Here is a 23,803-nt window from a genome sequence, read left to right as displayed (position 1 = left end):
TTCAGACACCCGTATCCCATCATCCTGCCACTTTCTGAAGCAGTTCTGGAAGTCCTCTTTCATAAGCGTCTTTAGTTTTCCTATTGTAGCTGCTTGGATGTCCTGAACTCATTCAAAACATTTACCTTTCACGGTCATTTTGACTTTGAGAAAGTCACATCATGCAAGATTTGGTGAATAGGGTGGTTGAAAACACACCATAATATTTTTATTTGACAAAATTTGCCATAAATTGTTGATTGAACTGATGTCATCAAAAATTACAGTGAATGTTGAGATCTGTTTCAATTAATTGCAGTAAAAAACACAATGCCATTAATCTTCCTCAAAACACTCTCCCTTGCTTTGGACACAATTACATGCTCATTCTCGGTGATCTATCTTTTACTGTAAAGAGTTTGTTAACAAAACTTAAATATTCACTGTACTGTTTGATCACGCCTCATATTTCTGAATCTGCACTAGTCCCTGGATGCGGCCATCTTGGAAAACTGTACATATCAATATTCAATTTAAAAAATGACCCTGCTTTCCAGTGCTGAATGACAGAGCTTGCTGAATGGGAGCCCTTCATTCCAAAGGGAGTGGCAATGAACACCAATGAGAAAGAGAGTTCCAATGGCCGGAAGTGCTATGATGACACAGGAAGATGACAGGCCGGAAAAGGAGGGGCTATGCTTCAGGTCTCATTCTTAGGAGACTTATCACATAGGTGATAGTCGAGCAGAGACCTGAAGGAAGTGAATGGCTGGCCAGGAGGGGCCTGGCAGGGAAAGCTGTCATGCAACAGAGGTGGCCGAGAAGGGAGCAGAAGGCTGATTCGACCCCACAAAAGTGTCTGAGAAGCCCTGAGCTTGGAAGGATAAAGGTGAGAGCGGTGAGACCAAGCTGCCTGAGGCCTTGCAGTCCAGACAGCAGGTCTGGTTCTCAACAGTGAAGGGAAGCCATTGGAAGTTCCAAGCAAAGTAGCGCAATTTGATTGCCATTTACAGCCCTGTAGCCACGCTGTGGGGAGTGGACATCCTGCACACAAGAAAAAGGTAAAAAACCAACTGAGAGGCAATTTCATTAAGAATTTAACCGAAAATCAATACCACCCAAAAACAGAAAGATTTGCCATTGATGGAAATAGTCTAAAGAACAACCTGCAGATTCTAGAAGCTATTTCCAAAAAAGAGGCCCCAAATCTTTAGCAACGGCTGTCTCTTCCCCATATGGATACTGGGCAGTGCTGCTGTCACGTGCTCACCCCAATCTCCACGTGGCTCCCAAGTGGCAGCTTTGACTTCAGCCTCTGGTCCAGCTGATTTCCCCCAATGGGCTGGCGCTGGAGCTTGACCACCAGAGGGCGATAGAGAGCACCCACCACCTCCAACCCCAACTCTCTGAGCGGGGGCCTGGAATGTAATGAATGGGAGATGGGCAAGGAGCTCTTAAACCAAGGCAGTAGCTAGTGAATGTAAGCCATAACCTGCCTGCCACGTCCTCTCTCAGGATTTACATTTGTGTTCTTGAGTGTCGTGGCCTCCCAATCTTTCAGGAGTCAACTGGAGCCAGGATGAGAGGTGGGGAAACGGCGGCCTGGGGCTCCACTCTGTTCATTCTTTCTCCCCATAGTGCTTTTCTTTGGACCCATTCCTGGCCCTTAGAGCTAGATCCATTGAGCCAGGTTAGGGTGTGAGCCTAAAAAAATGCACTAAGGAGGCTCCAAGCCGCAGGCCAACCTGACACCTGGGCAAAAGGGGCCTTCACCTGTCAGCACCAACTCCCCAGACAGCACCCTGCAGAGCAGGGCAGTCGCCGTTGCTAACCGAGATGCCTCCTCTCTTCTCTCCCCAGACAAGTCTAAGGCATTCACAGGTGGCTGGTGACGCACTGGAGGACACATCCTCTCTCTCTTTTTCTTTCTCTCTCCCCGCCCTCCTTCTCCCCCACAAGAAAACAAAAATAAGGCAGGTGGCAAGACCCTACAACCTAGGCTACTGTAAGAACTAATTCAGACATCCCCAGGACCTAAGAGGTCCCCTCTCTGCCCAAACTTAAGCTTCACACTTCAAAGAAAGATTATTAATTACACATTATGATACCAATTATATCTAAATGCATTATGAAATGGATTCTTTGCTAAGCAATTTTACTGTTTTAATTCCTCTCTTCTACCATTTTTAATAATTACACTCTGGTTTTTATTACATTAAGATGCAATTAAGAAAGAATAGTCCTTTATATTTTAAATTTATTTCAATTTTTTTTACATAAAGAATTCCATAGACGTCCATAAAAATGCATCACACAATATAGTGAAAAGACAAAAGGATGCATAAAATTACCTGAGTTCCATTTAGGAGGAAAATGAAGTCTACTTATTTTGAAAACGCTTAGCATTAGACATTAAAAGGATAGCAAATTCCTCATCAAAACCAAAATAAAACACATCCTAGCACATTCAAATGGAAGAGAAAGCCTTATACCATCTAAGGAAGAGGGTTTGACAAATGACATCTCAAAATACTGAATTTCAGGACTGCTAGCATTCAACCACTGACAAAGTTAAAATGACTCTGACAATGAATGTGAACCCGGCCTTGCTGAAGTACAATTCTTTCCAGATACAGTTGGCCCTTCATGTCGGTTGTTTGGTAACCATATGTGGATTAAAAATATCATTAGCCTTCGGTGGTTGAATCTGTACTGAAAACATGCCTTGCTTTTATTCTGGATATTCTTCCCTAAACAATGCAGTGTAACAACCATGTACACACCATTGATACTGTACCAAGTATTAGCAGCAATTTAGAGATGATGGAAAGAGTACAGGAAGGAGGATGTACCAGATTATATGTAAACACTACATCATTTTACAAGAGATTTGCCCATTCTTGGATTTCAGTGTCCATGGAGGGCCCCAGGACCCACCCTCACAGATACTAAAGGACAGCTATATAAGGATAATGTTATCTAACCTGTAGGAAAAAAATTAATGAGGAAAATCAAATTATTTTCATAGTTTTGAGCCATAATTTGTAAGCCACAAATTTCATATTGGCACATACCAAAGCTGAGTGGTATTTCAGCCCGTCAAATATTTTTGTGTGAGTCTTACAACCCCAGTGAATGCTCAAGCCCGAAGCTCAAAAAATTTTTAGTTTTAGAAAGGGCCAAAGAGTAAGTATTTCAGTCTTTGTGCACTAGCATGTTGTCTATTACTACCACAAAATTACTATGTCATAGCCAGAAAGTAGCCAGAGGTAATACTTCAACAAATGAGTGTGGCTGGGTGCCACTAAAAATAAAACAGGTCTGTGTAATTTAGTGGCCTCTATTTTGGTCCAAAGGAGGAGTGAAGGAGAAGCACCTTGAGGACCCTCCTATAAGAAAACAGCAGGAATAAGCAAAGAGATCCAGGTGGTCTGCATCTATCCATGAAGACACTAAGCCTAGCCGCCCAAACCAAGGAAGATCCTTCTAAGACCAAAGCCAAATCTAGACACACCAGGTAGGTATCATTTCTCTACACCCAGAGTTCTTAAGATGCAAGTGTTTCTCCTTCACATTTGTGCTATAAAATAGAGTTTGTCTTCTGAACCGGTGCCTGCGAGAGGTTCTATAGTGACCTCTTCAAATAGGTGGACACAGCCTTTTGGGGAGCTGATAATGTGGCAGCACTGAGGCTGCGGGAGGTAACTGGTATACCAGAGGAAAACTCTACCCAGTGATTTGCTAACCATTCAAAAACAAATGGCTCAGAAGATAAACTTTCCCACTCCCACCCTTGAACTCCTACCTACTGAATGGGCTGGGCCCAGGGCAGCAGAGATCAACCACTGTCACCTCCGATCATCCAAACACCTGTGGTCTCCCCTCTCCTGGACCCCACTTTCTCTCATCCTGCACACCCAATGCAGAGCAAATCCTGTCAACCGTACCTCCAGAACAAACCCAGAATCTGTCTGCTTTTCACCAGCCCATCGCCAGCTCCCTAGACACTGCCCTCAGTGTTGTCCTGCCCCACACAATATATTATGTTAAAAAAGCAGTAAGATCACGTCCATCCAGTGGCCCCCAAAACCTTACAATGGCCTTCAAGCCCCGTGGATTCCAAGACACTCCCCTATATCATCCCTCCTTCAGCTTCTCCAGCTCTCCAGAGACTGCTCTGTTGTTTCTCACCTGAAACTCAGGGCCTGTGCACTTCTCTCCCATTCCATCCTCCAGCCTGCAAATCCTCTCCCTCAGAAAGCCACCTGGCGCTTTCCCTCACCTCCTCTCACCTTTGTTCAGATGTTAAAGCCCCCTCTTAAAACTGCAATCTTCACAGGGCAGGGTGCTACACCTGTAATCTGTAATCCCAGTTCTCTGGGAAGCTGAGGCAGGAGGATTGCAAATTTGCACCAGGGTACCATGGTGACTTATGAGAGACTCTGTCTCAAAACGGGGGCGTGGGGTGGCTCAGTGTACAGGCCCTGAGGTCAATCCCTGCCCCTCACACTGCTGCAGGCCTCTCCCTCATCCTCCCTATCTTTGCTTTCTCATCATCTGACACACTATGCACTTCACACAGTGGCTCAGGTACTCTCTGTCTTTACACACACTTTAATCAAAGTCTAGAGGGCAGGGATTTTGTCCTTGATGCCTCAGAAAGAAACAGACTTGGGACCAGCGGTAAAGAAGGCCCTAGTGACTAAATGGACTCTCTCTGTACCTCAGTAATGTGCCCTGGAGTATTTCAGACCGGCTCTCCCCATCTCGATTTTTTTTTTTTTTTTTAGCACAATTTACCTCATCCAACCTCCACCCTCATCCAATTAAGCTTATGGGTTCTGATGTCTTCCTTTTCCACTCTACATCTTCTCTTCTCTCCTTTCTCTTACTATTTAGAAGCATTCATTAGATGGAACTGAGGCAGATTTTTAAAGGGGCTTTTTTTTTTTGCTACCAGGGAACGAACTCAGAACCTTGTGCTTACAAGGCAGGCGCTGGAACCGCTGAGCTAAATCCCTGGCCCTAAAGGGGATATTCTTATTATGAAGTTTCTACCAAATCTTCACTCTGGTGTCAAATACATCAAGAATCTAAAAGTTCATAATCTTAGTGTTATTAAAAACTCACTGGTCATCTTTGAAGGATGATATGAAACAATCCCATTATTCTGATAACTAAAAAGAATGAAGCCACTATTATGCCTTTATATACAAACTGCACCTCAAGGTAATCCCCCTCCACAAAATTTTAAATTTCCATGTAATAAATAAAAAATATAGAATATTGGCTTTTGTTAATCCTCAAAGACTGGATCGGATCTACACACCCACATGGATTTTCAGTGGCTAGATCCTTTGTGGACCTTCTAAAAGCAATGGAATGTGTAACCCGATAAGGAGTAACACCATCATCTATCAAATATTCTTGCCCCCCAAATTAAACCTGAATGTAGCCAGGTCTTTAGTAGATAAAAATCATGGAGGCCAATGAAACCTATGAAATGACAACCCAAGGATGTCAGTAGCGAAATCTACATTGTATGGAACTCTATGGGACAAAAGATCAGCTGCTTGACCACAGGTACTCCAAGCAAGAACAAGAGAGGGCAGGGAACCTACACATGAAATGCGACTCAGAGCCATATGGATGCGATACAGCAACGTGTGGATGTTTGTTTAGACCCTGTGATCACCCTGAAGTATCTTTAACCAACTGTGAAACAATAATGAGACAATCAAGGAAAGCAGAACATAAATATTCAGTGACATTAAGAAAGGAATTATTGTTTGCTTTTATGTGTGGCAGTAGTGTTGATATTGAACAAAAAGAATCCTTATCGTTTTAGAGTCACAGTGAAATATTTACGAATGAATTAGATTTTCTCCTTAAATGCACACTCTCCTATTTGTCAGGCAAACATACAGATCACTGTGTGTCTTTTGGATCCTGCAAAAGTCAGCGCTTCTCAATGTAATCATGAATGATGTGACACAGAGAGGGTAAGAGTTGAAAATCAACAGACACCAGGCACCGATTTAGGACTATATGATATATAAATGAAAAGTAAATTTATTTATCTCCCTTGATGTTCCTAGAAAGTCATTTAATGCACAGGATAAGGCAGACAGGATAACGTGGCTACTCACCACATGGAAGTCAAGCTTCTGACAGTGTTAACATCTGGAATGCAGCCATCAACCTGGAAATGTAAAAGAAAAGACTTCTAAGTGACAAATAATGTTCACAGCGCCCATGCATTTTATTCCATAGGCAAAGAAAGGGAGGATGCCATTTATAAAACTGGATCAGTGGAAGTATTGTATGAGCCAGAGCTAAAAGCTGAAGAAAGAATGAAGCAGAGCAGACTAATTCAGGACTCTGAATAAACACAGTTCACATAGTTCCAAAGTCAAGTCCCAACCTAATGACATCACTCCAATGTCACCTTCTATAGCAGCAATAACCCTAAGTCAGTACCACAGTTCAGCCAGGCTTAGAATCCTGACAAAGAAAGCAAGGAAAAGCCAGGTACAGTGACGCATGTCGACTCCCAGCTACTTGGGTGGCAGGGGCAGGAGGACTGGCTTGAGTGGAGAGTTTGGGACAGGCTGGGCAATGTAGCGAGACACTATTTCTTTCAAAACAACAACCCAGAGAGTCATGCATATACGCTTTATTAAGATGGTTAAAATTTAAAGTTAATTTATTCCCTTAATTGAGGAGGGAACAAGTTTTAGAGAAAGGCAGAATTAGGGTGAGTAAGTACAAGTGAAGGCAGGGCTTCTTAACAATGAGACCTGGCCCACAAGGGAGTGAAGAGGGAGTCAGTCACCAGTGCCTCTCAGTACTGGATGAGAAGAGGTCCTGGGAGATGCCAAACAATCCATGGCTTTCTGGTCGGGAATGTTAAAGGGAAAAAACATCATTTGAACTCTTTTCTTTATTTTGTTTATTTGTTTGATTTTTGATAAAGGGACATGCTATGTCGCCCGGGCTGGCTTCAAACTTGTGAGTCTCCTGCCTCTCTCAGTCTCCTAAGTACCTGGTGCGTGTCTCTGCACCGTTATTCGAACATTTTTTAAAAAAAAGTAAAGCAGACTTTATTCAGGACCACTGCAAGAGGTCGCTGTCAAGGCTACTGCTATAGAGAAAAGATCGCTCTCAGCTCTAAACAAGGTAAAGGCATCTGGAGCTTTACAGCCAGTTAGCAGAGTGAGAGTCAGTGGACGGAACGTTAGAGGAGCTATCAAAGGTAAAGGGACTCTTGCTAAAGATGGGCCCAGAACTTAACTAGCAAAGGTAGGGGATGAATCGTAATCAGATGTTGAAAGTGATCAGGCAACAAGGGTCAGGGATTCTCACTCAACAGAGGGAAGCCAAGAAGAACCAGGTTGGTCAAGGACAAAGTCTTTGTCAATAATAGTAACTCCCGTGTACACGTGGGGGTCTGTATTTCTAGAAGGGGGCCCAAGGCCCAGAGCAGTCTCAGCAGGAGCAGGGGCAGAATGCAGACTGCCCGGCCCCGCTCAGCACCCCAGTCACACGCTGCGGCTCACATGACCTCACACTGCATAGCACTGTGTAATCTCTCCCTTACTCCCCCACATACAATTTTCCTGTTGTGCAAAATCCAGAAACGCCCATTTCTAAACATCAAGCCACCCTATGATAAGGAAAACTTCCCTTTGAACACGATGCCATGGAAACAATTTATATACAATTCCCTGTGATACTGACGTAGATCAGTTCATCATCACGAGGCACAATGAAGTCTTTCAAAGTGGCTTTGTAACGACAAGCATGGGCGGGGGACACTAAAAGACTGGATTTAAAGGCAGCTGACAAAAAAAACCAGGAAGTTTTCAATCACTAACAGAACTACAAAACTTCCCTCACACAAGCTAAGCAATTTCCAGCATATCTCCCCACCCCAGGGAGAGCATTTAAGGATGGCCAAGCTGCCCTCTGTGTGTCCTTAAGTGTGCCATGTGCTCGCTGGGTTGGAATCATTTAAGACTCTCGAAGGGCCATGTGCTCAACATTCCCCATCGCCCTTCACATTATCTCCCAGCTCCTCCGCTGTGCTCTGTGTCCACGGATGCTGCCCTCCCTGGCCGAGTGCAAGAGGACAGAGGACCCAGGAGCATGGGTCCCTCTCCATTCCCTCAGGTAACCTGGGGTTTGTCCATACAGGTGAGGTTTCATGGGTCATCTGCTGTCTTCAGCTTTGTGGGATGGAGGGGCTTCTTCCACCCGGGACCTCAACTCCCCCTTTCTGTTTTTCTTAGCCTTGCAACACACCTTCAAGGCGCCCTCTGGTCCCCTGTTGGAGCCTGCTGCGACTTCTTCCCCAGCTTGTGATTGACAACAGAGGGAAGAAAGAAAGCAGAGAATCTGAAATTCACTTTCCCCATGCCAGCCTTCAACTGAGGAAGAAAAAAGCAGAAAACCCAATTTTTAAGGTAGATTTTATGGTGCGCGTGCAGGGGCAAACAGGGGAGGGGGCCCGAGGAGGCCGTGAGAGTCAGGGTGTCCATGAAAGGCCAGAAATACAAAAATTTGTGTATATGTGTGCATTTTTCTGAGAAGAGAAATCCACAAAGGGAAAGGTCAAAAATTGCACTAGATCCTCAAAAGTTCACCCAAAAACGTTCACAGGCAATGGTGCAAGAAAAGCAAGGCTCAGAACGACTACTGTGACCCAGAGGAAGAAGGGTGGGCAGCAGATGGTGGGCACCTATGTCCTCCCCCCAGCAGGACCACACCCTCCTCCCCCTCGCCCACCGTCCTGTCCCGGTCCTCCAAGAGCAGGCAGCTGGGAGGGTGTTCCTGTGAATCACTTGCAGCTCCCTCCCCACACTCAAATGACATTTGAAAGCTCATCAGCTCAGCAGGTGTTCAGATGCTCCAGCAATAGCAAAACAGTTCAGGCCTAGGGGAAAAATCACACCCTGTTCTGAAAACCTCCAGGCTGCTGAGACATGGAAGGGCACCCAGGAGGGGAAAAATACCTCAGAGACTGCAAAATAACATAGCCGACCATGTAGGAAATGTCCAAGTGGGCAGAAAGAAGACCAAGAGCTGTGGGCGGCTGACCTCACCACGGGCAGCATTAGGCCTTCCAGGCGTGTGGCCCCGGCACCTGGATCTGCCCTGCACCTGCTGTGTAACCCAGGCTGTCTCACCCTCTCTGGGCAGCCATTTCTCCTTTGCCAACATGGAGATGCTTACTCAGTACAAACTCATAGGGCTGCTGTGGGCTCCATGAACAACCGTGCCCTGCCCACCCCCTGGGCCCAGTGAAAGCCTGCTAGTCTGTTTTATGATCCATATCAGAGCTGTTCTTGGTTGCCTTCACCACTGAGGTGACCAGATACAAACAAACAGAAGGCCACAAGAGACTGGTGCCACAAGGGATTGACAGAGCCTCTAACCCACCTGCTGTGTCCCTGTTCTATGTTTCTGTCCTCTTCCCAGCTCAGAAGTAGAAGGCCACTGTTGGTCAAGAGCCTTGCAGAGGACTGAGCAGGTGCCCTTAGGCAAATTCTATCACCACCATAACTCAGGATCCTCAGCCGCCCATCAGGTATAATCATGATCACAGTGCCTATCTTCCTGTAAGGATTAAATAAATCAATGCAAAATTCTGAGAATAGTGTCTAGCGGACAGGGAAAAGCTCAATAATGCAGGAGGTCACACTGCCCGGCACGTTTCAGGTAGTTTCCAAGGGCCATTAACAAAGAGGCCTCTGTGTTCCAAAGAACAGCCAAATGCTGGCACCGGCACCCTACAAGCCAACTACCTCATGGCCTTGATCCTGAGATGTGCTGTGTATTTTAACGTTCCTAAAAGTACACTGGACACCACACTTCACACGGATTTTGTCATCTGGTAAATGGGGATAATAACAGCATCGAGTTAATGGGATTGGTGAAGGATGATGGATAAATATATGCAAAATGCTCCGAACAAGGCTTGGCTTAGCATACATCCGAAATTGTTTCTCTGTGGGTATTTTTATCATGATGATAGTAATTGATCTCAGCCACTGCAAGCCTTCCCATACCAGCCAAATGCAGAAACTCTTCCTCAGCCCTCCCTTGACCCAGGCATCCCTGGACACTGGTACCAAAGATACTGTGGTCTACAGGTATGAGTGAATACCCAAGGCCTCAGTCCACAGAAAGGTGGTGCAAAATCAGACATCTACTGGAATGTTACCATTCTGTTGGCTTCCTAGAACTAGCGACCTCTATGACATGATTCAGGAGTTGCTGAGTTGCATCCTACCTGATCCACGTTAGATCTTGGGCTTGTTTAAGACTTGGTTTTCCTCATGAAATAATTGGCAGGTCATTGGGTTGGCTTTTTGGTGGGCCCTACAGAACGGTTGGTCTCCCATCAGTCTGAGAGGACACCAAGGGACCATGGAAGATAAACCTTTAAAAGAGGCACATGAGGAAGCCGACCGGAAATGGAGAAAAGGTAACAAGAAAAGCATTGAGCGCAGCCAAGAACAACAGAGGACCCAAGGCCTGAGGCCATGAGTGAACCAACAGTCTCCTTTGTCCACAACAAAATCCAAAGTTCCATGAAATCACTACAGGCTGAGTATTCCTTATCCAAAATGCTTGGGATCAAAAGTGTTTCAGATTTGGGATTCTTTTTTTTCAGATTCTGGAGTATTTGCATATACATAATGAGACATGTTGGGAGGGGGAGCCGAGTCTAAACAAAATATTCATTTAGGTTTCATATATATATGGTTTGAAGATAATTTATACAGTATGTTAAATAATTCTGTGCATGAAACAAAGTGTCACAGTGTGGACTCTGGCAGTGTGGCATCATGTGCTTGCCCAGAAAGTTTCAAATTTTGGTGCATTTGGATTTTGGATTTTCAAGTTAAGGTTGCTCAATCTGTATCTTCCTTTCCTTTATCACCTTAGCTGCCTTCTCTGTACACTAAAGACCTGAGGAATAGTAAACAAGGTGTGATGGTTAATCTCGACTGTCAACATAATAGGATTAAGAGACAGGTGGTTAAGGAAGCACACTTTTGTGTGTGTGTTGGTGGGTCACAGGAGAGTGACTCTGGGTACTATATCTGAGCCCTGGCCCCTTCTTTCATACTCTTCCCCTGTTCTGTTTCCCAGATGCCATGAGTTGAGCAGCTTTTGTCCACCAGGCCCTTCCATCATGCTGTTTCTACCTTGGAGGTAGCTACCATGGACGGAAACCTCTGAAACCTTGAGCCAGAATAAACCTTTTCTCCTTTCAGTTGCAGGTTGTCCAACAATAGAAAGCTGACCAACAAGCAAAGGTGCCCTCAGTGAAAGGTAGATCCCTGAGAACATGGGCTCTGGGTCAGGCCATCTAGATGCAAATCTTGATTCCCTCAACTGTTAACCATTTGGCGTTGGGCCTGTCTTCTAACCACTCTATCCTCAGCTTCCTCACCTGTAAGATGAGAATAGCAGTAGATAGTAGGCAAATGTAGGTCGCGTGAATTAATACATGTAAAGCTCTTTGGGAAAGTGCTGGGCACATAACATGCTCCTACAAACCAAATCTTCTTCAGCCCTGCACACAGAGAAAACTGGTTTTGGCAAAAATATCTGTGGGGAGGAAAGGGGTGTTTTCCAGGTTGAGCAGCAGTGAAATAGAACAGCAACTGGAGACCAACGGAACAGGATTCAAATCACAGCCACTTCCTAAAATATAAATAAAGAACAAAATAAAAGAGAATAGAAAGTAGGGAGATCTTTTTCAAATGGGAAGGGACCAAGAGTTGAAAGAAGCAGGGAGGGATGGGAGTGGTAGGGGACAAAAAAAGGATTAATATGTGTTATATACATGTACCAACTCCCCACAATAAATATAATCATTATGTACCACAAACACACTAATAAACAAGTCATATCGACTCCACACACAAACTGTGTGATGGTGAGGTACTCTAATATTCTCTAAACCTAATCTTCCTCACCAGCAATTTCGCAAAATTGTTGTAAGAAATAAAAACACATCATGTAGGCATTAAATAAATGCTACTTTCCACATCTCTTTCTCTTCCTTGGGGTACAAAAAAATGGCATAAAAGGTAAAAACTGGATTCTCACAACTCTCAGGAAAGTGTCCCCACCCCCACCAAAGGCTCTGGACACCATGAGATGCCATGACTAAAGACGCTTTCCTGCCTACCAGGAAAGATGGCAGCCTGCATCCCTGGAGCATGCTCACAACTTCCAGCACCGAGATGTCACTCATTTTCCACCAAAAGCCCAGAAAGCAGGAGCCACAGTCAATAAAACCCAGCAGAAAAGGGGTTAAAAAAAAAAGAGAGAGAGTAGAATTTGGGGTCCTGCTCACAAGGGGAGCACTGCTACTTCTGGAGGCAGTGACTGCATCATTAGTAAGAAAGCTGGGGATGGTTGTTTTCATATAAACGGCTGGAGGAAAAAGAGTGTGGATAAATGTCAAACACAATGCCTACAGCGGCTGCAATAGTGCTTGCTTACACAGCTTTTTCCTTCTTCAGACAAATGATAAAACATCAGCACTTCTGAATATAAATCATCTTCAATTAAGACGTTTCTGCAGGAAAGCTCTTTTGGCAGGACAAACGAAATATTTGCCACTGTTCTCCGACTTGGATCTTTCAAGGTTGGCAGGGCAATTTATTTTTGTTGATTAAACAAAATACAAACAGAAAGGGGCTAAAAATTGATTGGCCAATTAAACTCAATGATTCTCAACAATGAAATGGGCATTATTAGCATTGCCAGAGTTATAAAAATTTCTCCTAGCTGTACTGACACTTTCGCTATTTACACCATTGATAATTTGTGCTGACAGAAAGATTAAGTGAGGACTGGATTATACAAAGTTCGGCTTCTTTTTTTTTTTGCTGGAATGGAAGAAAGAGGAATGATTAGGGGCATGGGCCATTCCAGGGAGAAAGTGAGCTCTGTCTGCATTGCAAGAGTAATTCCTGAAAGAATGGTCTGGGTTGAGGAAAGGAGATGCTGCCACTCATTTGCATGCACTTGTTCTGGGAAAATTGCAGATTCCCTAATAGGGGCCAATTTGTGGAGATGACAACAATGGTAAATATCCAGATTCTTCATTCTCTCTCCGTTTTCCAAGGGGACAGAGTGTCCAGACAGGCAGCCAGAGCAAATGATGGGTATCCAATGCTTCTGCAAACTGGATCAATAGACAGAGCACCATTAGCCTCTTTCAATGCAGAACAAAGTTTTCCTTTCATGGTCGCCTCGAGGTCAAGACTACACTGCAGTCAATTCACCTACCAGAGCCATAAACCTGGGGTAGCCGAATGCCGATGCTTGCCAGTGGTCAGAGCACAAATATGGCAGGCTGCTATGCATCTTTAAACTTGATTGTACATAATTGTTAATCACTGACCCATTCTCCAACCCTCCTGGGCTGTAACATGTTGCTAGGTAACCAATTTTGCTCTAGATACTTTCAGAAAGCTAGTGAGGCAACAACCAAGTGTCAACTAAGTAAACAGTAACCATGAGAGACAGGTCCAAATAAATAAGGGATGCCTAGCATCTTACAGCACACTCATTCCCGTCCTATCCTAATTCAGACCCGCATTTCCCCTGCCTTACCACTGAGCAAATATGCTATTTTAGACTGAACTAGATGGAACTGACCTTTTGGTAGCTCCATTTGGCAATTCACTTGGTTCAACCTATTAACTTAAAAGAGGAAGGTTTCTACGGACCTCTAATAAAGGAACTATTTTCCTCAACTAGCATAATCACCATTGTGCTTTGCATCAATAACATTTCATTTACTTAGTCCACCCATTTCCTGAAATTCTTTTTATAAGAAACAGTTGTGAGAGGCAACCTGCTTGCAAATGCCTACAGAAGAAGTTGTGTGTATTTTTCCATATTAGCCTATTACAAACCAGTGTGACTATGGCTTGTACAATATCCTCACATTCCCAGCCTTCGGGGGTGCTCAGGGCCATAGGGAATGAAGCTAAATTTATTGTTCCTAATTTAAAATTGGGAACACCACAGAACATCCTGAAGATGTGAGCAGAAGTGCCAAGTGCATGAGAGAAGTTTATTTGCGGGGAAAGAGTGGAGAAGACAGGATGGCTGGTATCATGGACCACAACGGTATTCCCAGGAAGAACGTGAAATCTAACGACTTCCCATGGACAGGTCCAAGACAGCCAAGAATGGCACAGTAAAGAAACCTAAAGAAACAATAGTTCTGAGTTAGTGCACAGAATATCTCCAGAAGGTCTTTACAGTCTCTGTTGGAATTCTGAATAATGATAGCTTGGGCAGCATGTACAGATGGATGATTAACCTCATTAAGAAAGAATTGGTAAAAACTAGCAGGAAAGAGAGCGCTCATGGTAAAGTTTACAGTTAGATTTCTGGCCTTTTGGAGCAGGTCTGAATACCTATGCAATTATAATTTTCTTGCAACCAAAATCAATTGTATGCAGGATTACTGAGCAACAATGTATAAACCAAACACAAGTAAACTTTACACTTGGTAAATGGCAAATTGTCAAGAAAGCAATAGAAAGTCTATTCATCCCTGGATGGGTCCTATTAAAATATAACCAGGCTTTTTAAAATCTGGATTTGCTTTATTGCATACGTGTGATTAAAGAGCAAAAAAAAAAAATCAAACAATAGAGAAGCATATAAAGTGAAAAGTGAGTTTTTTTCTTCTACTTGTGGCTTCTCTTATTTTTACTCCCCAAAGGTACACTGTGGTTCCCAATATACTTGAAACCACAAAAGCAGTGCCCTCCTACACACGCCACTCCTCATTCAGAACAGAAGCTGGCTTTAGGTGGAGCCTTGTGGAGCATTCCATATTCACCATCCAACTGGTCCACGTTTTTGAAATAAAGCTTTTTAGTAAGATCCATCCTCCTTCTGAGTTTACAGTTCATAGATCACCAAAAGCATGATTCATTATTCATCTCCTCAAAGTGCTAAGGCACAGTGCTAGAAGTCCAAGAAAGAAAGAAGCAACGTCAACCCCATAGGTATGTTGAAGGAAGCACAGTCCAACACAAGGAGGGTGTCCAAGCCACCACCACAAAAGGAAAGTTACAAAGGAGAGATCTTTGTGTCACACACACAAAAATGAGATAAAATCCAGAAAGAAATACCAAAGGCTAAATCAATATCAAGAGCCAACTACTAAATTAGATTCTGAAGCTCACTGCTACACGCTGGAAGAAGAATGTAATTTCAACAGGGACATTTGAACTTCGTGCGAAGGAAATTGTGAGCCTGCTGGGAACCTACAACTATTGAGAAGAGGAGTAACAAAAGCACCTTCCTGAGCCCTGGGATTGTGGTGTGTGCAAGTGGATTCCACACTGCTCCACCTCGGGAATTATTAAGCCATGTTAGAGCCAGTGTTTTCCTTACTTTAGGGAGGCAGCCACAGACTGGAATTCTGGAGATCACAGTCCTAACCTCAGGCCACAAACAGACTTTAGGAGAACTTGGGCTGCAGCTTAGTGGTAGATGACTTGCCTAGAAAGTTCCCTGACCTGGGTTTGGTCCCCAGCACTGGAAAAAAGAAAAAGAAAAAGGAAAGAAAGACATTAAGAAACATTTGTCCCCTCTGCAGATAACAGTTTTCTTGTCTATTTTTTTTTTTTTTTTGGTACCAGGGATCGAACTCAGGTCCTTGTGCTTGCAAGGCAGGCGGTGGAACCAATGAGCTAAATCTCCGGCCCTCAGTTTTCTTGTCTATTAAAAGGAGAAGACTTGGGGCTGGGAATGTAGCTTAGTGGTGCCACGCCTGCCTGGCAAGCACAAGGTCCTGAGTTCCATCCCTGGTTGGGGGGGACCTTGGTTAAAAGAACTCTAAAATCTGTAACGTAATTATTCCTATGATTCTGTTTAGTTAAAACTACATGGATGGGCCCAGGGATTTAGCTCAGTGGTTCCACCGCCTGCCTCGAAAGCACAAGGTCCTAAGTTTGATCCCTGGTACAAAAGAAGAAAGAAAAATACACAGGTGGGTGGATGGATGGATGCATGGATGGAGAGAAGCAATAGTCTGCTAGCATGGGATTACACAGGCTTGTGATCAACTGCTACAGTTTTAGGAATTTTTTAGCCCAGTTGACGTTGTGTTGATACCTTAAGATTGGCCATGATAGGAAATTTATATCATGGAAATTTGCAAACCCTACAAATCAAGCCTTCACATTCACCCCAGGAAAGCATCACTGATGGACAGTAAAGAGGATGGAAAACAAGGAGAAAGGAGGACAAACGGACAATCCCTGCAAATACAAAATCCTCCAAGGGGTCCCCCTCCTCCTAGATCTCCATGCTGATAGATTTTCTCTGACTGAAATGCCACTCAATACTGGGATTCCTGGCCCAAAGCCATGGCATCTTTAAAGTAAGCCCCCTATGACCTCAGGATGCCCCTACGCATGTTCTCACCGAGTGAGACCTGCACACTCCCTGCACCCTCATGGGTAATCCCTACCATATGGGGTGGCCGTTGTTCATCTAGTCAGCTCCACTAAACTGCCAGCTAATTCAGGACCGCAACTTCACATCAGCTCTTGGTATTCAATGCCTGGCACAAAAACAGGTATACAGTTGCCATCCCATCAATGCATGTTGAGTTCAAGAGACAGTTTTTAAGTACAAGACAGAGTAAAAGCATTTGGCAATCCAAGAACTGCACTTATTCTGTCCCAGTCACCGGATGGGAGGAGACTGCTCAAAGGCTTAAGCTTTTCAAGGTCCCTTACTCACAGATTGCAGTTTTCCATTACATCAGTTAACTTACATTCGTCACAAAACAGTGCAGTGTGTCACTGACCCACTTTGTTTCATTCCTCTGCTAGTCAATGACATCCACATGTCACTATTTTTAACTAAGAAATTAAATGTATTTGCCCTGGATTTACCCAAGCGCACTCTGAGAGCATTAGGATTCACCCCCAGATTCCACGGCCTAATCCATTAGAGTGGCTTTGAGAAAACTGCTTGAGCTTTCTCATCCTTCACTACCAAATCCACTAAATGAAGACACAAGACCAGGAACAGCACAGGCAGGAAGCCACCTCCCTACCCCACGGACAGAGGCTCACCAGCCCTTGGCTGGCAACAGCCAATGTCGTTGAAGATGGAGCCACAAGCCCACTGAAGAAGGACGGAGGGTATCCCAGGTTCCTTGGGTTGCCATCTCCCAATACCACAGGCAAACTGGTCATTTAAACAAGGGAAATTATTTTCTCACAGTCCTTGGGGCCAGACCTCCTTGACCAAGGTGCTGTCGGGGTTGGTTCCTAGGAAGGCTTTCTCCACCTAGTCCTCTCCCCATACAGAGCCAATCCCTCTGCACACACTTGAAGAGGCACAGGGTATTCTGGTATCTCCTTCTCTTCTTATAAAGACACCAGCCTTATTGGATTGAACCCCATCTTTACGATCTCATTACATGTTAATTACCTATTGAAAGGCCCTGTCTCCAAATAAAGTCACAGTATATGAGCAGTTCAGTCCATAACAGAAGCAAACTCATGAGCACCCACTGCATACTAATTCCTAGTTCTAAGAAGAAAATGGGTGTTTCCCCACAGTCCTGGAAGGAAATGCATAGTGGGGGCCGGGGAGCAAGACCACTCTTATGGATTGAATTATGTCTTCCCTAGTTTCCTGTTAAAGACTTAATGCCCAGTACCCCTCAGAATATGATCTGACTTGGACACGGGGTTGTTGTGGATGTCATTATTTAAGACGAGGTCATATTGCCGTAGGGTGGGTCCCAAATCCAATACCAACAACAGACAGACACACAGGGAGGACGCCACAAGAAGGTGAAGGCAGAGACTGAAGTAATGGGGCTGTAAGCCAAGGACCAGCAAAGATCGCCAGCAAAGTACCAGCAGCTAGGTGAGAAGCACAGAACGGATTCTCCCTCACAGAAGGAACCAACCCTGACCTGCTGGAGCCATGATCTTAGACTTCTAAATTCTGTGAATGTGAGTCCCGTTGTTTAATCCTCCCAATTGGTGGTACTTTGCTTCTCCAGCCCTAGGGTACTAATACAACCTCTCTTGAAATATCTCCTAACTTATTCTTCCCAGGAAGCAACAGGACTTTCTTGGTTGCCAAAATTGGGAGCAGATGTTGAGCCCCCAGGACTAGCTCTTCTGGGAGCCGACCACCCTTAGGACTCACCCTCTCCCCTCTGCCCTGCTCCTGGAATTGGCAGCCCCGCAAGTGGCGAGGGTGGTGAGCAGGCCCATTTGGCCCTCACTCCTCAGCCTGTTCTCCAACTGTCTTGATCTGTAATGATGCTGATATTTTGACCTCCATCTGTCTGAATCCTGTGTTAAATTCATCAACTTGCCTCTAAACTCGGAAGAGAAGGAAGCGATTCATTATCACCGTTTCAACCCCTACAGTGGCTTGATCCACTTGGCGCCACCCGACATCATGCTCACAGCAGCCCCGCTGATGTCCGTGTACAAGGAAAGGACGTGTCTCCTGATGTCACGCTTCAAGTGTGTCCCCCACATATCATGGGTTATAAAATCCTCAAAAGCATATGTTGATGGTACTTGGAAATGGAGCCTTCTGTACAGTAATTAGGGTTAAATACAGTCATCAGGGCGAACCCCCCATGATGCATCTGATGATGGTTTTTATGAAGAAGAGAAACCTGAGCTGGCACATACTTGCTCTGTCTCGACATGTGATACCCTCTGCCATGTTATGATGTAACAGGAAGGCCTCAGCCAAAAGCCAGCACCATGCTCTTGGACTTCCCAGCTTCCAGAACCATGAGCTAAATAAAATTCCAAGCTACCTGGTCTCAGGCCTTTTGTTACAGCAACAGAAAGTATACTGAGGCAGTTGGCCATTATCACAGGACCATTAAGCAGAGGACTCAGGAGTCCAACCAGGGCCCAAAAGCACCACCCACATTTTTCCAATACTATCAATGTGCTGACTTATGATAGCAAGTCTAGTACTCAACAGGAGGAGGAAGAGGAGGATTCATATCATTGGTAAAGATCTTAAAGGAAGTGGAGAGAAAGCCATAATTCAATCCATAAAGTAAGAACCAACAAAATTAAGAAGACCTGGGCTTTCCAAACCAAACAGTGCTCAGTTACCTATGAAAACAGCCAAGAGGAACAGCCTAACCATGCTAGGGAGAAACTCTGAGTGTTTTAGGCTTATTAATGAGACTACTTCAAGTGCAGTCCTACCTGGCCAGAAGCTACCTAGACAGACAGGCTTTATCCTAAGTAATCTATACTTGCCAGGAACATCCAGCATCACATCATGTCCAAATTAAAGAGGTGGGGGCACTTTGAAATGAACAGCTTCTAAAGAAACCATCCTAAGGGCCAGGGATATAGCTCAGTGGCATCCTGAGTGCCTGGCAAGCACAAGGTCCTGAGTTCGATCCCAGTACTGCAAAAAAAGAAACCATCCTAAGTCCAAAAAATAGAAGAGAAGGACCATCATTGTTGATGTAGTAACTTACCTGACAGAGGCAAGAGATTATCTAAACCTACAGGCAATAAAATTCATTACAGATCCACACAAAGTTATACTTAAATTTATGTGCTAAACTAACACCACCAGAACAGGTTTGCAAGACTGGTCCAAATGTGGTTATATGTTAACTGACTGACTGTCTAACCACAGGAGCCAATGGTGTCATGTGGCTGCAAAGGGGGGGAGGGAAAGAGGGAGGGAAGGAGGGGAAGAGAGCATGCATGCTTAGAATGCAACTAGAAAAGATGAGGTTAATAGTTCCAACACAGCTAGAGTAATGGGATCAGTTATGGGAAAACAAACTCATTTCAAGGAGGTCTTCGACAACCTGGAGAACAATGCCTGCCCAAAAAGGCAGCGAGGATCCTGTATTGTCTAAAAACAAAGCCAAGGACTGAAAAGTTGGAGAAAACAATAAAGGGCAATGTGGAAACAGGGATACAGTGAAAGCATGGCAATGATCTTCAGATACTCTGTGGGCTCTTAACCCAGCTGGTGAAGCCACTGGAAGAGGGACTTCAATTCAGTATTAAAATTAGAGATGTGCTGGGCCAGGGATTTAGCTCAGTGGTTCCACCGCCTGCATCGCAAGCACAAGGTCCCAAGTTTGATCCCCAGTACCAAAAAAAAAAAAAAAATTAGAGATGTGCAGAAAAATGCTAGAGGAGTCTACTTTGTAATAAAGTGTTGCTGACCAAATATATAGGAAGTAGGAATACTATACAGAGACCCATGGCTCAGGAATATTGCAAAGGAGCTCAAGAATAAGAAGCAACTGATGTGCATGAGCATCATGGCTTTCTGGGCTCCGCAGTGACATCTACTCCAGGCGCCAAGGGCACAGCCAACACTTCAAGGTGAACTTGGAGAACCTGGACCTCATCGCACGCTACCAACTGTTCCCACTCCCGACACTCTGGCATGAAATGTGTGTGTTGGGGCTAAGGAGAGCTCCCACACCAGCTCCCCAACTGTGGATAGCAACTGGGGGTCCCCCGGCCCAATTCAGTCCTGACACTGGCTCAGAAGTGCTCAACCTGTGGGGTCCACATGACAGGGCCAGCACAGACATCCCAGATGAGGGACTCAGTCCCACAAGGCTGCCCCCACTTCGGACGCCAGCCACAAATGCAGCACCTATACTCCTGCTGCCGCAACCACAGATTCAAGGGTTCCCATGACGTCCTCCTCAACAATGACTAGAACTCAGGAAAACCATTACTTCCTGTGATGGGATTATCATAATGAATGTGACTCAGGTACAGGGCAGGGTATGGCAGAGCGCCACAGGGCACCCAGTCTCACCTCCCAGAACTAACCCAGGACCTCTCAGGACCCTTACAGAGGCCCCTTGTGAGTAAGTCACTGGCCATGGGAGTTAGCTCTATTTTCAGCCTCTCTCACCTCTACCAGAGGGAAGATGGAGCTGGAAGTTTCAACCTCGAATCACATGGTTTGAGTCTTTGGGGTGAACAGCCCCCATCCCAAAGCTACCTAGGGGCCCCCAGAGCCAATCATCTCATTAGATTGTAAAAGAAAGACTTTTTATAACTTTGGATCCTAAAGGTGTTGCCAACTGTGTGCTATGAACAAGGTCAAAGACTCAAATTCTATTTCTTATCACAGAGAGTTTGAGATGTTCTGCCCTGCACACAAACCCTGAGATCTGACCTTCTGGTCACCTGGTAATGAGTATGGCCTGAGGACATCAACAGAAAGCTCATATTTTCATCCCCAGAGGCCCTGCCTATTTGTTTTGTTTCTGTGTGGTGCCAGCTTCTGGTGGGAGGTGGGAGGAGAGAGTGCAGAGTGGGAGCCGTAAGTGACAACAGAAGGGTGACACAACACACAAGCTGACACCAGGGACACACCCACCTGCCACCCATGTGCATCTGGTGAAGGAAACTGTAGGCTTGGCAGTCCTCAAGCAAACCAGAAGCATCCCCAACCAAGGCCACTCAAAGCTGAAAACATTGTGGGAGAACTTGGCCATGACCCGGGGCAACTCAAGGACCACACCAACCATTCAATTATAATAACAACAACGAGCAGCATCTATGGAGCAGCGCCTAGGCCAGCCATGGTGCATGTGTCATCTGTAATCACCATTGTCGACGTGATAATGAAGGCACTGTACTTACTTTATAGGGGAAGGCACAAAAATTCAGACACCAAGAGACCTGCCCAGGGCCATGCAGCTGGTAAATGACACAGAACATGAACCCAGGTATGCATAGCTCTAAAGGTCATGGCTCTGCATCACACCACACTGTGCCTTACCACCATAGGCCCACAGATATGTGTTTAGAAAGAGGCATATTAAAAACACAAGTGAATCTAAGGAGCTGAAACCAGCAGGTCCCAAAGCAAATGGTGCGGGAATCCCCACCACCCTGAGATCAAACTCTCTCCCTTCTCCTTTGTTCTACGAAGTCTGAGGTCTTGAAACCACACACACACAAACTGCACCCCACGCTCCACAAGATTCAGTGTGTAAAAGGCAGAATGGGTCTTGTGCCAAGAAGTCAGAGCCAATTTATTTTAGTCTTGATGTTAAGACAGCCAGCACCAGGTTGAGGCTGAGAAATGCTCCTTCTAATTAAAACTTTATTTTCAAACACATGTCACAGTTTCAACATGGTGAGACTCATTTCTTGCTATGTGGATTTCTAAGAGTAGAAACAGCTGCTGCTACTGACAATCTCTCCCATTCATTTTGGGACAACCAGAGGATCCCAGGGGGCAGAGAGGCACTGTTATACCCAGGACAGTAGCAATGGGGCCCCTGCGAGCTCTCAAGAGAATTGCAAAAGCAGAAACAAGGAGCAAGGAGAGATGGCTGTAAACCTCGCCAACATTGCAATTGGCACTTCATGATAGGAGGCTGTACACCCAGGCAAGCAGCAGGCTGACAAATCTGCGTGTAGGACCAGAGACAAAATCCTGTCGCTATCTAGTGGGGAAACAGAGTCTGGCATCTGAACTCCCAAATGGATCCACAGCATCCTTGGAAAAAGAACCAGAACGAGGCTTTTATAGACCTGCTCAATGCTGAAAAAGGAATACTCACGGCTATAGACTGAGTGTTTATGTTCCCACAAAATTTACATGCTGAATCCTCCCCCATAAGTTGGCAGTATTAGGAGGTGAGTCCTTTGGGAGGTGATTAGGTCCTAAAGAGGAGCCCTTACATATGGGGTCAGAGCCCTTATGAGAGCGATCCCAAAGAACATCCTTGCCCTTGGACCACGTGAGGACACAGTGAATGTGGGCTGTCTGTGGACCAGGAAGCAGCCCTCACCAGACACAGATCTGTGCACTCTGATCTTGTACTTCCAGGACCCCAGCAGTGTGCTGTCTATCAGCCACCCAGTCTATGGCCTATTCTCTTACATCATCCTGAACAGGATGAGGCCCCCTAAAAACACTGTGCCCCAAATGCCTGTCACTCTCCGTGTCCCCCACCGCACTCCACACAGAGGTGTCATATGGGCCAGTGCACAGGTCCCTGCCAAACACAATAGGTCCATGCCTGTGGCCGCACGAACACCAGAGAGCTGGCACTGTGGGTGGCCCCCAAGCCCAGCTCGCATCCCAGGCAGGGACTTCAGTAAAATAATAGCTCTTATTAACCAGCGTGAAACCAGGGGGAGAAACCACATGAAAGAAGTTGAGAATGGCTGAAAGAGAATACAAGCCATTTCAAGTCTTCTCCCCACCACTTTCTAGCTGGGTAAACTGACTCAAGATCCACCTATGAAATCAGCCCCAAAGTCCACAGCACAGTGTCCTAAAATCTCGGATTTTTGCTCACCAAGGAAGAGGAACCTACAGGATATCCAGGACGCAGGTCCCAGCATGGCCATCTTTTCATCTAAGGACATCCATTATGGCCAGCACTACAGTCTAAATGTTGGTGACTGCCCAAAGTTTATGTCTTGAAATCCTAAACCCCAAGGGGTTAGTATTAAGAATGGAACCTTTGATATGCTTTATTAATCAGCTTTTTATTACTGTAACAAACTACACGAGGCTGGCTAATTTATAAAGACAAAAGCCCACAGTTCTGGAAATGCAAGCTCTATAGGCCTCATCTGGCAATGGCTTTTCCAGCTGGCAAAATTCCGAGACAGTGCATAGAATCACATGACAAGAGACAGGCAACACACATATCTATGTGTGTCTTATCATCTGTTTATAAAGCCACCAGGACTCAAGCCTAGGGCCTCCACCCCATCTTATCCTAATTACTTCC

At 45.1% G+C, this 23,803-nt stretch overlaps 1 protein-coding gene across 4 annotated transcripts in view; it reads right to left on the bottom strand.

The window, feature by feature from the left end:
• Positions 1-23,803, bottom strand: part of Tiam1 (TIAM Rac1 associated GEF 1) — a 384,121-nt gene that overhangs the window by 299,265 nt on the left and 61,053 nt on the right. For all 4 annotated transcript variants that reach the window (XM_087213203.1, XM_004842270.3, XM_087213200.1 and 1 more), the window contains one exon: positions 6,129-6,181. The gene's annotated coding sequence lies outside the window, so the exon portion shown is untranslated. The remainder of the gene's footprint in view (positions 1-6,128; positions 6,182-23,803) is intronic.

This window comes from Heterocephalus glaber, unplaced genomic scaffold, assembly GCF_053883595.1.
Source record: "Heterocephalus glaber isolate CG9 unplaced genomic scaffold, H.glaber_assembly_v1.0 deba00000122, whole genome shotgun sequence".
NCBI classification, from domain to species: Eukaryota; Metazoa; Chordata; class Mammalia; order Rodentia; family Bathyergidae; genus Heterocephalus; species Heterocephalus glaber.
The sequence above is the reverse complement of the archived record's forward strand: the minus strand, read 5'-3'. Positions and strand labels throughout refer to the sequence as shown.